The sequence below is a fragment of the Aotus nancymaae genome, unplaced genomic scaffold, assembly GCF_030222135.1.
Source record: "Aotus nancymaae isolate 86718 unplaced genomic scaffold, 86718_ANA_hifiasm-v0.15.2.pri h1tg000076l, whole genome shotgun sequence".
In the NCBI taxonomy this organism is placed as follows: domain Eukaryota; kingdom Metazoa; phylum Chordata; class Mammalia; order Primates; family Aotidae; genus Aotus; species Aotus nancymaae.
Genome location: NW_026988491.1, coordinates 12,751,810 through 12,764,808, shown reverse-complemented (window position 1 = coordinate 12,764,808; position 12,999 = coordinate 12,751,810). Strand labels below are relative to the sequence as shown.

The window sequence follows — 12,999 nt, the reverse complement described above, 5'->3', positions numbered from 1 at the left end:
ATCACTTGAGCCCCGGAGTTCAAGACCAGCCTGGGCAACATAGTGAGCCCCTGTCTCTATTTTCAAAAATTAAAATTAAAAAATTGAATTGTGGCTGGGCAAGGTGGCTCACACCTGTAATCCCAGCACTTTGGGAGGCCAAGGCAGGTGGATCGCCTGAGATCAGGAGTTCGGGACTATCCTGACCAACATAGTGAAACCCCTGTCTCTACTAAAAATACAAAAAATTAGCTAGGTGTGGTGGTGGGTGCCCAGCTACTCGGGAGGCTGAGGCAGGAGAATCACTTGAACCCAGGAGGCGGAGTTTGCCGTGAGCCAAGATCCATTGCACTCCAGCCTGGGCAACAAGAGTAAGATTCCGTCTCAAAAAAAAAAAAAAAGTTGAATTGTAATTTATGTACAGAAAAATGCACATATCTTGAGCATACGTGTTTCTTTTTCCCTTTTTTTTTTTTTGAGATGGAGTCTCACTCTGTCTCAGCTGTCTCGCTCTGTCAGGAGTCTCAGCTCACTGCAGCCTCTGATTCTCCTGCTTCAGCCTCCCAAGTAGCTGGAACTACAGGCCCCCACCACCACATCTAGCTAATTTTTGCATTTTTGGTAGAGACAGGGTTTCACCATGTTGGCCAGGCTGGTCTCGAACTCGTGACCTCAGGCAATCTACCTGCCTCAGCTTCTCAAAGTACTGGGATTACAGGTGTGAGCCACCGCACCTGGCCTTGATTGTCCGTTTTTCTACTCCCGGTATTTTCTACTCCAGGTGTTGTCACTGCCTGGATGAAGATGTAAGTGTCTGTCAATATTCCAGCATGTCCCCTCATGCCCCTTCCCTTCCACACCCCACTCCCCAATACACACACAGGTATCCACTCCCCTAACTTCTATCACAGGTTATGTGGGGCGTGAGAAGGGAGCTTGGGGCTCAAGAGACAGGAAGAGGAAGGCCCGAGCTGGGACACTCTCATGGGCTTAGTTGGTGGGAGGAGATTGTTGTGAGGTCAGCGAGGCCTGCAAGTGTTTCGGAGGCCACAGAACCCTTGAGCAGGGAGTGTCTAAGACTAGACAGCAAAAGATTCTGAAGAGGAAAGAGGGAGGGACCAGGGAGACTGACGTGGGACAAAAGAAGGGGCTGGGCTTCCTCTGCACGTGGTCTGGTCACTTCCGCTCTGTTTCTTATCCCCGTTCAAAAATACAAGCTCCTCAAGTCACTGTCCTGCTCCTTCTCCATTCACTGCCTGCCCCCTTCCTGCCCTTGGTGCCTCCACCCAGGGTTTCCTAAGGGAGAATGGATCAGGCAGGCCCCTGAAGCAGCTCCAATGAGAGCTCCTTTAGTGCAGCGTTCTATTTATTTATTTATTTTTATTTTTGAGACGGAGTTGCTCTTGTTGCCCAGGCTGGAGAGCAATGGTGCAATCTTGGCTCACTGCAACCTCTGCTTCCCAGGTTCAAGCGATTCTCCTGCCTCAGCCTCCCAAGTAGCTGGAATTATAGGCATGCGCCACCACACCTGGCTAATTTTTTGTATTTTTAGTAGAGATGGGGTTTCTCTGTGTTGGTCAGGCTCGTCTCGAACTCCCGACCTCAGGTGATTCGCCTGCCTTGGCATCCCAAAGTGCTGGGAGGTGAGCCACAATGCCTGGCATTTTAATTTTTTTATTTGAGACAGGGTCTTGCTCTGCTGCCCAGGCTGGAGTGCAGTGACACGATCACGGCTCACTATAGCGTCTACCTCCCAGGCTCCAGTGATCCTCCTACCTCAGCCTCCCAAGTAGCTAGGACCACAGGCACACACCACCATGCCTGGATAATTTTTTTTTTCCGGTAGAGACAGAGGTCTCTCTAAGTTGCCCACACTGGTCTCAAACTCCTGAGCTCAAGCGATCCTCCAGCCTCAGCCTCCCAAAGTGTTTGGATTACAGGCATGAGCCGCTGTGCTCAGTCAGCAGTGCAAAGTCTCATAGCAAAGTGGAATATTCTCTCTCTCCCTTCCTCTCCTCCCTCCTCTCATCTCTGCTTTATTTCAGAAACAGATGTGGAAATAGTTATAGCTAAGAATGGTCAGTCCCCCATGGCCTCTTTCCCAGAGCCTACAGCACAGGCGCCCACAGGGACACAACCGGTCATTGGAGAAATCCGCACATTCCAAGCTCTGACCACTGACCAGTCACCGAACAGCCACGACTTGTGCTCAAAGCAGCCTTCTCCAGGGTCTGCCCCTTTCCCGCCTGTGGATCAGGGAGGGAGAAACGCCAGGTACAGGATGAACGTTGCCATGAAGCCATCTTTTTCTCCTTCTCCTCCCTCTGGCCTCCTCTTCTTTCACCCTATCCTCGGGCACCAACAGCGGCTCTCTATCCTTTCAAGTGGCCCGTGTGAAGCTGTGTCCCGTAGCCTGTCGAGGTTCAGCAAGGTGCAAATCCAGAGCTTGACTTCACCAAGGCTGCCTTCGCAGGAGAGGCTGATGGGATGAGCAGAGGGCTCAGCCCTGAGGCTGTGGGAGGAGCACTGCCCCTTTAAGAAGGCCCTCCTGAGGCTGGGCACAATGGCTCACGCCTGTAATCCCAGCACTTTGGGAGGCCAAGGAGGGGCGGATCACGAGGTCAGGAGATAGAGACCATCCTGGCCAACATGGTGAAACCCTGTCTCTACTAATACAAAAATTAGCTGGGCATGGTGGTATGCGTCTGTAATCCCAGCTACTTGGAAGGCTGAGATAGGAGAATCACTTGAACCCAGGAGGCAGAGGTTGCAGTGAACTGAGACTGCACCACTGCAAACCAGCATGGGTGACAGAGCAAGACTCTGTCTCAAAAAAAAAAAAAGAAAGAAGGTCCTCCTGGGGCAAAGGATGCCTACAGATAGTGACCTGGGCTCCTCCAGGGCCCCTGAAGACTGACTTCTCAAGTAATTATGCCTCCCATGGCCTTTCATCCCAGCATCTTGAAAGCCCATAGTATAATTAATTTTGAAGTCATCCCATCCCGGTTTACCAAGGGCAGGCCTCAGACCTGATGAGTCAGCTCTGCCACTGCAGCTCTGACACAGGAACACCAGGCCTCTTGCTTCCTCCTCTTCCCTTTTCCTCCCTCTTGTTGCAGCTTTCCTGAGAAAACCCAGGACCTGGCCAGGCACAGTGGCTCACACCTGTAATCCCAGCACTTTGGGAGGCTGAGGCAGGCAGATCATGAGGTCAGGACTTTGAAACCAGCCTGGCCAACATAGTGAAACCCTGTCTCTACTAAAAATACAAAAATTAGCCGGGCATGGTGGCGCATGCCTGTAATCCCAGCTACTGGGGAGGCTGAGGCAAAAGAATTGCTTAAACCCAGGAGGTGAAGGTTGCAGTGAGCCAAGATAGCGACATGGCACTCCAGCCTGGGCAACAGAGTGAGACTCCATCTCAAAAAACAAAACAAACCAAAAACCAAGTTCAAGGCCAGGTGCCGCGGCTCATGCCTGTAATCCCAGCACTTTGGGAGGCCAAGGTGGGCGGATCACCTGAAGTGGGGAGTTCAAGACCAGCCTAACCAAAATGGAGAAACCCCATTTCTACTAAAAATACAAATTATCCGGGCGTGGTGGCACATTCCTGTAATCCCAGCTACTTGGGAGGCTGAGGCAGGAGAATCACTTGAACTCAGGAGGCAGAGGTTGCGGTGAGCTAAGATTGCACCATTGCTCTCCAGCCTGGGCAACAAGAGTGAAACGCTGTCTCAAAAAAAAAAATATGTATATATATATAGTAAAATAAAATCACACACAAATCTTTGTATTAATGGATGGGCGCAGTGGCTCACATCTGTAATCCCAGCACTTTGGGAGGCTGGGGCAGGCAGATCACTTGAAGTCAGGAGTTCGAGACCAGCTTGGCCAACATGGCAAAACTGTCTTTAATGAAAAAAAAAAAAAAAAATTAACCAGGCGTGGTAGTGGGCAACTGTAATCCCAGCTACCCGGGAGTCTGAGGTGTGAGAATCGCTTGAACCTGAGAGGCAGAGGTTACAGTGAGCCGAGATTGTACCACTGCACTCCAGCCTGGGCAACACAGTGAGACTCCATCTTTTAAAAAATTACATTAATGAGGTATCTAGTATGTATTATTCTGTATGACATATTTTTTCCCCACTTAATGACTAGGGTAATTAAAATTTTATCAGGGACCTGAAGGAGGAATAGGAACTAACTAGGAAAAGGAATGGGATAGAGACGGCAGTGAGAAAGTGTGTGTTTTAGGTGATGAGGACAGTAGCATCCAAGCTGTGATACTAGACACGACCTGGCTGCTGGAAATAGAATCATTGGTGACAGTGTGAGGGGCAGATTTGCTTAAAAACTGGCCCACTGGCTGGGTGCGGTGGCTCATGCCTGTAATCTTAGCACTTTGAGAGGCCAAAGCAGGAGGCTCGCTTGAGGCCAGGAGTTTGAAACCAGCCTAGTCAACAGAGCAAGACCCTGTTTCTACAAAAGAAAAGAAAAAAATTAGTTGGGCCTGGTGGTGTGTACCTGTAGTCTCAGCTACTTAGGAGGTCAAGGCAGGAGGATTATTTGAGTCCAAGAGTTCAAGGTTTTAGTGAGCCATGATCTTGCCACTGAACTCCAGCCTGGGCAAGAAAGAGAGAGAGAGAGAGAGAGAGAGAGAGAGAGAGAGAGAGAGAGAGAGAGAGAGAGAGAGAGAGAGAGGGAGACACCCCGTTTCAAAAAAAAAAAAAAGAAAAAAATCCCAAAAAATCAACAGCAACAACAACAGAACTGGTTTATAGAGAGTGTTTACATTTTCACTTCTAAACAGCAATTTCGGCTGGGCGAGGTGGCTCAAACCTGTAATCCCAGCATTTTGGGAGGCTGAGGTTTGGGCAGATTATGAGGTCAAGAGTTTGAGACCAGCCTGGCCAACATGCTGAAACCCCATCTACTAAAAATACAAAAATTAGGCTGGGCGCGGTGACTCATGCCTGTAGTACCAACACTTTGGGAGGTCAAGGTGGGAGAATCACAAGGTCAGGAGTTCAAGACCAGCCTGGCCAATATGCTGAAACCCCATCTCTTCTAAAAGTACAAAAATTAGCCAGGCATGGTGGCTGGTGCCTGTAGTTCCAGCTGCTTGGGAGGCTGAGGCAGAAGAATCTCTTGAACCCGGGAGGCAGAGGTTGCAGTGATCTGAGATCGCGCCACTGCACTCCAGCCTAGGTGACAGAGTGAGACTCTGTCTAAAAAAAAAAAAATTAGCTGGGCATGGTGGTAACGTGCCTATAATCCCAGCTACTTGGGAGGCTGAGACAGAGTAGCTTGAATCTGGGAGGCAGAGGTTGCAGTGAGCTGAGATCACGCCACTGCATTCTAGTCTGGGCGACAGAGTGAGACTCAGTCTCAAAAAAAAAAAAAAGAAAAAAAATACAAAAATTAGCTGGGCATGGTGGTGGGTGCCTATAATCCCAGCTACTCAGGAGGCTGAGACAGGAGAATTGCTGGAACACAGGAGGTGGAGGTTGTAGTGACCATTGCACTCCAGCCTGGGCAACAGAGTGAGACTCCATCTCAAAACAATTAAATAAATAAGTAAATATAAAACAAACAGCCATTTCAAAAAGGACCTTCTTACTCTGCTGATTATTTAGCTCTCAGAGGAAACTGACTGAGTGCTTAGGGTGTGCCAGGCCCTGTGCTACCAGCCTGCCTTGTATTATTTTGTTTGATCCCCACATCAGCTCTGGCAGGATGGTCCTGTTCGTATCCCCATTTTACAGATGAAGAAACTGGGGCTTATCGAGGCTTACAAGACTTGCCCAGAATCTCACAGCCTGTCAGTGGTAGAACTGGGGTTTGACCAGGCAGTTGACCACTGCACAGGCTAAAGACCTCCAAAGAGCCACCCTATGCTGATGGCTGTGTCCTAGGTCCCTCCATCTCTGCTCTGGGTGAGGTCACAACTCAGCCCTATCCCTGATTTTTCTTCTGGATGACCCTTGGAGAGCCACTTAAACTCCTGGGGATGCAGAACATCTGAGGTTTGTTTTTTTCCCCCGGCACTCTTTCCCAGTTTTTCTAATCATGGAACCCCATTTTTCTTTAGGGATTCACCCCTCCTTTTCAGTACATTTGGTTGTGAGGGGGCTGACTCCACCTACTGGTTCCAGGGTGAGGTTGTGTGATCCAGGCCTGGCCAAGTGCTGCCCTGCAGTTCCTGGCTACAATGATTGGCTCAGAGATGGGACCCTGACCCAAGCTGGGCCAATGAGAGGTGACTGTGGGACATATCTTGGAATTCTTGGGAAAGAGGTTCTGTCTTTGCCACTGGGGGAAAAAGGCCACCTGGGAATGGGGGCCAACACACACACACACACACACACGCACGCACACACACACACACACAGAGCAAGAGATGGAGAGAAATAGCATCCCAATGACACTGTGTGAGGCTTCAAATCCAGCTCTGCTTTGAACTTCTTAAGTGAGCCCATAAATTCCCCTTTTCTTTCTTTCTTTTTTTTTTTTTTTTTTGAAATGAATTCTTGCTCTGTTGCCCTGTTGCCCAGGCTGGTGTGCACAATCTTGGCTCATTGCAACCTCCACCTCCCGGATTCTCCTGCCTTAGCCTCCTGAGTAGCTGGGATTATAGGTATGCACCACCACACTTAGCAAATATATATGTATATATATATTTGTATTTGTATTTTTTGTAGAGATGGGGTTTCACCAGGTTGGCCAGGCTGGTCTTGAACTCCTGACCTCAGGTGAACGCCTTCCTCAGCCTCCCAAAGTGCTGGGATTACAGGTATGAGTCACTGAGCCAGGCCAAACCCTGTCTCTTAAAAGAAAGAGCCAGGAGCAGGCATGGCGGGGTGCGCCTGTAGCCTTAGTTACTTGCTTGAACCCGGGAGGCAGAGGTTGCAGTAAGCCGAGATTGTGCCACTGCACTCCAGCCTGGGCAACAGAGTGAGACTTAGTCTCTAAAAAACAAGAAAGGATGGGTAGTTGCATGGAGGAAGGGTGGGAAGGAAGATAGCAAGATAGCTGTTTATCTTCATTTTGGAAAGCCTGAGTAAAGGTCTTGAGAGGCCTTTTTTCCTCCCACAGGGAGCACCAACTAGGGCCCCCAATACCACCTGCTGTCCTGCCATGTCACTCAGACCAGGTGACTTTCTGTCTTTGAGCCCCTTTCTGGCAACCAAGCCTAAAAATACCCACCATCTGCCTGAGGCCTCTGTAAGTTGAGACCCAAGAGTGCCCTTAAGAAGCAGAAACCCACCAGGGCCCTGAATTGAAAACCCTGGAGGGGAAGTGTAAGTCAGATTGTGTCTGGTCTGTAAGTGTTCTGTACTATACAATGCAGATATGGTGGGTAATTGGGACAAGGGCTTGTCCTGAAGGGGTTCTAGTGTTAGGGAGGGAGAGCTGGGAAGTCATAAACAACTGACTGTGCAATTGACAAGCCTTGCTCTTGTTAGGACAGCCCGAGGCATGTCCTACCTGGGGCTGGGGAGGAATTGTTCTATAGGATTTTGCTATTACGGAATCTCTGGTCATGTTGTACCTACTTTTTTGGGGCCTGTTCTCTATGCCAGACCCTGTACTAAGCACTGGGACTACACCAGAAAACAAAAAGGATATTTGGGAGGCATAGGCGGGAGAATCGCTTGAACCTGGGAGGTTGAGGCTGCAGTGAGCCAAAATTGCACCACTGCATTCTAGCCTGGGCAACAGAGTGAGACCCTGTCTCAAACAACAACAAACCCCAAAAGGATGGAAATCTTTGTCCTCAGAATTTATTGGCCAGGCGCGGTGGCTCACACCCGTAATCTCAGCAATTTGAGCCGTTGAGACAGGTGATCGCTTTGAGCCCGGGAGTTCGAGACCAGCCTGGGCAACAAAGGGAAACCCCATCTCTGCAAAAAAATACACAAACTAGCTGGGTATGGTGGCATATGCCTGTAATCCCAGGTAATCAGGAGGCTGAGGTAGGAGGATCACTTGAGCCTGAGAGGTGGAGGTTGCAGTGAGCTGAGATTGCACCACTGCACTCCAGCCTGGGTGACAGAGTGAGACTCTGTCTCAAAAACAAAACAAAACAAAACCCCAAATTTTATGTTCTACTAGAAGAAGACAAACAGGGAAATAGTCGAAGTATATAATATGATAGAAACTAAGTGACAGGGAAAGTAGGGCATGGTAAAGGGGAAATACACAGTGCATGTGAGGGGTTTGGTAACTTACAAGGGTGCTCAGGGCAGGCCTTACTGAGTGGAGGACATTTGTGTGTTTTTTGAGAAGGAGCCATACTCTGTCGCCCAATCTGGAGGACAGTGGCACCATCTTGGCTCACTGCAACCTCTGCCTCCCGGGTTCAAGCAATTCTCCTGCCTCAGCCTTGGAGTAGCTGGGATTACAGGCGCCCACCACTACGCCCAGTTAATTTTTTGTATTTTTAGTAGAGACGGGATTTCACCATATTGGCCAGGCTGGTCTCGAACTCCTGACCTCCTGATTCTCCCGGCCTCCCAAAGTACTGGGATTACAGATGTGAGCCATTGCGCCCGGCCAAGTGGAGGACATTTGAGCAAACCCTTGAAGAAGGTGAGGGAGGGACCATTCAGATATCTGGGGAAACAGCGATCGCAGCAGAGGGAACAGCTAGTGCAGGGGGCTCCAGGGCTGAGTGTGCTCAGCTTGTCCTAGGAACAGCAAGGGGTCAGTGTGGAGGGAAAGGGTAAGAGATGAATGAGGTCAGGAATACCTGAGCAAAGTAGAATGTCAGATCAAGCCTTTGTAAGGACTTGTAAGGGCACAGGGCTTTACTTAGAGCGAAATGGTGAGTCAATGGAGGGTTTTGAGCAAACAAGTGCCATGTTTTGACTTATATTTAATTTTTTGAGACAGAGTCTCATTTTGTCACCCAGGCTGGAATGCAGTGGCACGATCTTGGCTCACTGCAACCTGCATCTCCTGGATTCAAGTAATTCTCCTGCCTCAGCTTCCTGAGTAGCTGGGACTACAAGTGTGAGCCACCATGCCCAGCTAATTTTTGCATTTTTAGCAGAGACGAGGTTTCACCATGTGGCCAGACTGGTTTCGAACTCCTGGCCTTAAATGATCCACCCAACCTCACGAAGTGCTGGGATTACAGGGATGAGCCACTGTGCCTGGCTGATTTTAAAAGAATTTCCCTTACCCCTAAATTGATAGGGTGGATCACAGGGCGAGGTTGGAACAAGGGAGATGGGTTAGCAGAACTTTGCAATAATCCTGTGCAGATGCTGGACCAGGGTGGTAGCAGTGGAGGTGGAGTGGCAGATGTCAGTGTCTAGAACTAGTTTGCATGTAGAGCCAACAGGATGTCCTGGCTGCCTTATTGAGTAGGGGGCAGAAGGGGGGCATTCACAGATGACTCCAAGTTCTGGCCTGGGGACTGGAAGGATGGAATTGTCAACAGCTGATGGAGGCAAGGCTGAGAGGGAGGAGGGTTGTGTGTGTGGACGTGGGGTTGGCTCAACTGCAGACACGTTGACTGAGGTGCCTGCTGGACCTCTGAGAAAGAGGTGTTGAGTAGATAGCTCAGGGGAGGAGTCTGGAGACAAGAACATATTTGGGGATCTTGAGCACATCAATGGCAGAACTTGATTACCTTTTATCTTGTTCAATTAACCTAGGTAATGTCTGGACCTGGCAAACAGAAATGGGCTAGGCAGCTTGAACCATATCTGAAGACTTTTGCTAGTTCGGCAGCATAGAGCCAGATGGGGCAAGAAAGAATCACTGCTAAGTGGAGTGGGAAGAAAAAGCCTCTTTCAGTGCTTTGCAATTTCATCTGGCCTAATTGCACACAACACTCGGTCCACGTTCATTCCACAATTCCACACGCATCCTTCACTCAACAAATAGCCATTGTATTTTGTTTCATCTTCAAAACAGGCTGAAATGGTGGAAATTAGGGTCAAGAGAAGTGAAGCACCAGCGAGGGTCAGGGCCAGAGATCGCAGCCCAGAAAGCTCTGTGATGGGTGGGGTTTTGGGGCCGGTCGTAGCTGGGTTTGTGAGTGGCCGGAGAACCCGGGTCGCGCCCCCATCCGCGGGGCGACGGGCTGAGATTCGGGGCGCGGCCCCTTTAAGGCCTAGTCGGTGATCTCAGCCGCGTCCGCCGCCCCGCCCTCCCCGGCGGCGAGCACAGTGCGCATGCGCGTCGCGGCGGCACTCCACTGGGCCCGGGACGCGCCGGCGGCGGCGGAGACTCCGGGGCTGCGGCGCCGCCCGCCCGCCCGCAGAGCCCGGCCGCCGCGCGTCCTCCACACACGCCGCCACCGCCATGGGCTCCTAAGGTATCCCGCCTGGCCGGCCTTGCGCGGGAGCCCCGAGGGGGAGCTGCGACTCCTGGGCGCCGGGGGCTGCTCGTTTCGGAGAGGCCCGCGCGAGGTACGCCCGGCTTCGGCCGCCGGCGCCCGGGAGGGGAGGGCACGGAGGAGGCCGGCGCTGCCGCGGAGGGAGGGAGCATCCGTCGACCCCCCCCCGTGCCACCCCGTGCCTCCTCTCCGCCCTGCGGGGTCGCCTGTGGGTGTGCCCGCTCCCCCTCCACGCCAGCGTGGCGGGGGCAGCGCCTGGAGTGTAATCGGACCTGCCCGGGGGTGGCCCCGGGAGAGGGAGGCGGATGGACAGGCGCTTTGCAAGAGGGATTGTGTGCTCCCGGGTGGGTGTGCTGGCGCCTGGCACGGCCGAGCGAGTGGGGGAGGCGTCCGTGCCCTGTGCGGGCGGCAGTGACCTGGGAGGGTGGTCGGCGGGGTTCTTTGGCGCTGCGTCGTGAGTGGAGGGTGTGCACGCCCTGCCCACAGGTCCGAAGATTCGGAAGGGGATCGACTGGGACCTGGGGCTAGAAGGATGTTTGCCTCCAAAGGGACCGTGGAGACTGATTTTGGGTGTCTGTATCCTTCCCGTGGATGTACATTTCCTCCCCGGGCACACCCTTGGTACCTCGCTTGGATCCACTTGCCTCCAGTGCTAGATGGCTCCAGGCCAAGGCAAGACTGGGGGTTGGGCATGGATTCCCAATACATATCCCCTCTGGGGGTGTTGTATAAGGCCAGGTGTTTCACTCCTCCCTCCTTGCAGGGCATTCTGGGGCAAAGCAGGTGTTTGCACGCCTGATACCTGTGGTGAGGTGAAGGCCATATATTATTTATCTGACTGCTGGTGCTTTTGTAAGAAAAGAAGTAGCAATCTGTGCCCTGGAGGCGGTGTGCTGCAGAGTCAGCCAAGCAGACAAGCTCACCTGCACCTGCAGAGGCAGCATAGGTCTCAGAGGTGTGACTTCATTGACAGGTTATGCCTACAGCGTCCCTTTCCACTTTCCATCTCCCTATTCAGCTTCCTTGGTAAGCTGCCTGGGCTCTGCACCTCTGAACCTTGTCTAGGGTCCTGTACATATCAGAGTTGGTACTTGGGACAGTGGGGTGGGAGAGCCCCAGCAGCCAGGCATGTGTGCCCACCTGGACACAAACACATGATGCCCAAGCTATCAGGGAGCTCTCAAGCGTGGGGGAATCGGACTTGGAAACAGGTGATCGCAGTGATGTGAAAAATACCGAACAAAGGAGTAGAAGGAGTACAGAGGTAGGTTCATTGCCAGGGGAGGGAGATCGGACTGCAGGAAAGACTCCAGCACAAGGGGACGGTTGAGCTGAAGCCTCGTTCATCTGAGGCTTTTGTGCCTTCCATATACATTTTCCTGTGTAATTTGCACAGCAGCTGTGTGAGTTAGGATTGGTGGTTGTCCTTATTTGCGGATGCAGTAAACTGAGGCCCAGAGGGAATTCATGACACTCTTATCACAATACGTGGCAAGCCTAGATAGAATCATCCTTGAACCAGGACCTCTCTCTTGCTGCCAGATATTGTCTTGTAACTTACTGAGCATCTACTATGTGCCAGGCAGTATGCTAGGGGCATAGTGGTCTGATGATTATTGGGACCTGGTGCCTGCCTTCGAGGGGCTCCTAGTCTGCTGGGAAGATGGACACTGATTTAGTGACCCCAGTCTGGATACAAGGCTTCGACCACTAATGTGGGTGGAGAAGGCACTGTGAATTCCCCCAAAAGCCTTTGTGCAGTCCTTGGGATTCTGGATGTCTTATTTGTTGCGCCCACTGTGGCGGTAGGTTATGCAAGAAGCCCCTTCTGAATTTCTCCAACTGAGTGGAAAGAAGAGCTTTGGGGCAGAAGGGTGAGTGAACCGCTTGTCCTAGTTCATTCCCGTTGGCCGAGTTCTGTGAGCTGGGGGTTCTCTCCAGAGGCTGTTTTCTCCCTCTCTGTCTTAGAGGTTTTACTCCTGGTCTCTGGCCGGCCTACCCAGTCCCTCGCCCTGAGAAGGGCTCACTGCTATTTCCAGTCCCTGCTGTGCTCATTTCTCTCTGTAAATTCCCTGGAGTGGAAACAGCTCTGGCAAGGCAGGGTACAGCCTTTTATTGTTTTGAAAACGGGCCTTTAGACTGGGGATTTGGTGTGGGAGTTCTGGGAGGCCAACAGCTGGGCCCTAGGAGAGCTGTGTGTGTGGGGTCTCCCTAGGCCCTGCAGCTCCGGGAAGTTAGCACTCACCGAAGACCAACTGCTACCCTGCGCTGTGCTGAGGGCAGCCCTCTAAAAGGTGATTGGCAGAGGGAGCCCAATGTGTAACAAATATGTGTAAGACAGTGCCCTACTTGTGGTCAAAACAGAGGGCCCTAAAGGGGCCCAGAGGACAATAGGAACAACAGTCTGTTTATTGAGCACTTACTGTGTGCCAGGCACAGTTCAAAGCGCTTTCATGAATTACTGTATTTCATTTTCCCACCACCCAATGACGTGCGGGCTGTCACCCTCTGCATTTTGTAGGGGAGGCAGCAGAGGGTGGAAGAGCTGAGTTTTGAAGGAGTAGGTCTGACCTCAGAGCCCATGCTCCTCCCCTGTAACCCTGGGGCGCTGGAAGTCGTCTTGGCCCTGAAGGACGAGGGATGCTCAACCTATGAAGGAGAAGGAGGGC

The 12,999-nt window shown here is 51.7% G+C and overlaps 1 protein-coding gene across 1 annotated transcript in view; it reads left to right on the top strand.

The window, feature by feature from the left end:
* The first annotated feature begins 10,329 nt into the window (after positions 1 to 10,329).
* Positions 10,330 to 12,999, top strand: part of TMEM184B (transmembrane protein 184B) — a 53,634-nt gene continuing 50,964 nt past the window's right edge. Inside the window, exon 1 of the mRNA XM_012458936.3 lies at positions 10,330 to 10,403. The gene's annotated coding sequence lies outside the window, so the exon portion shown is untranslated. The remainder of the gene's footprint in view (positions 10,404 to 12,999) is intronic.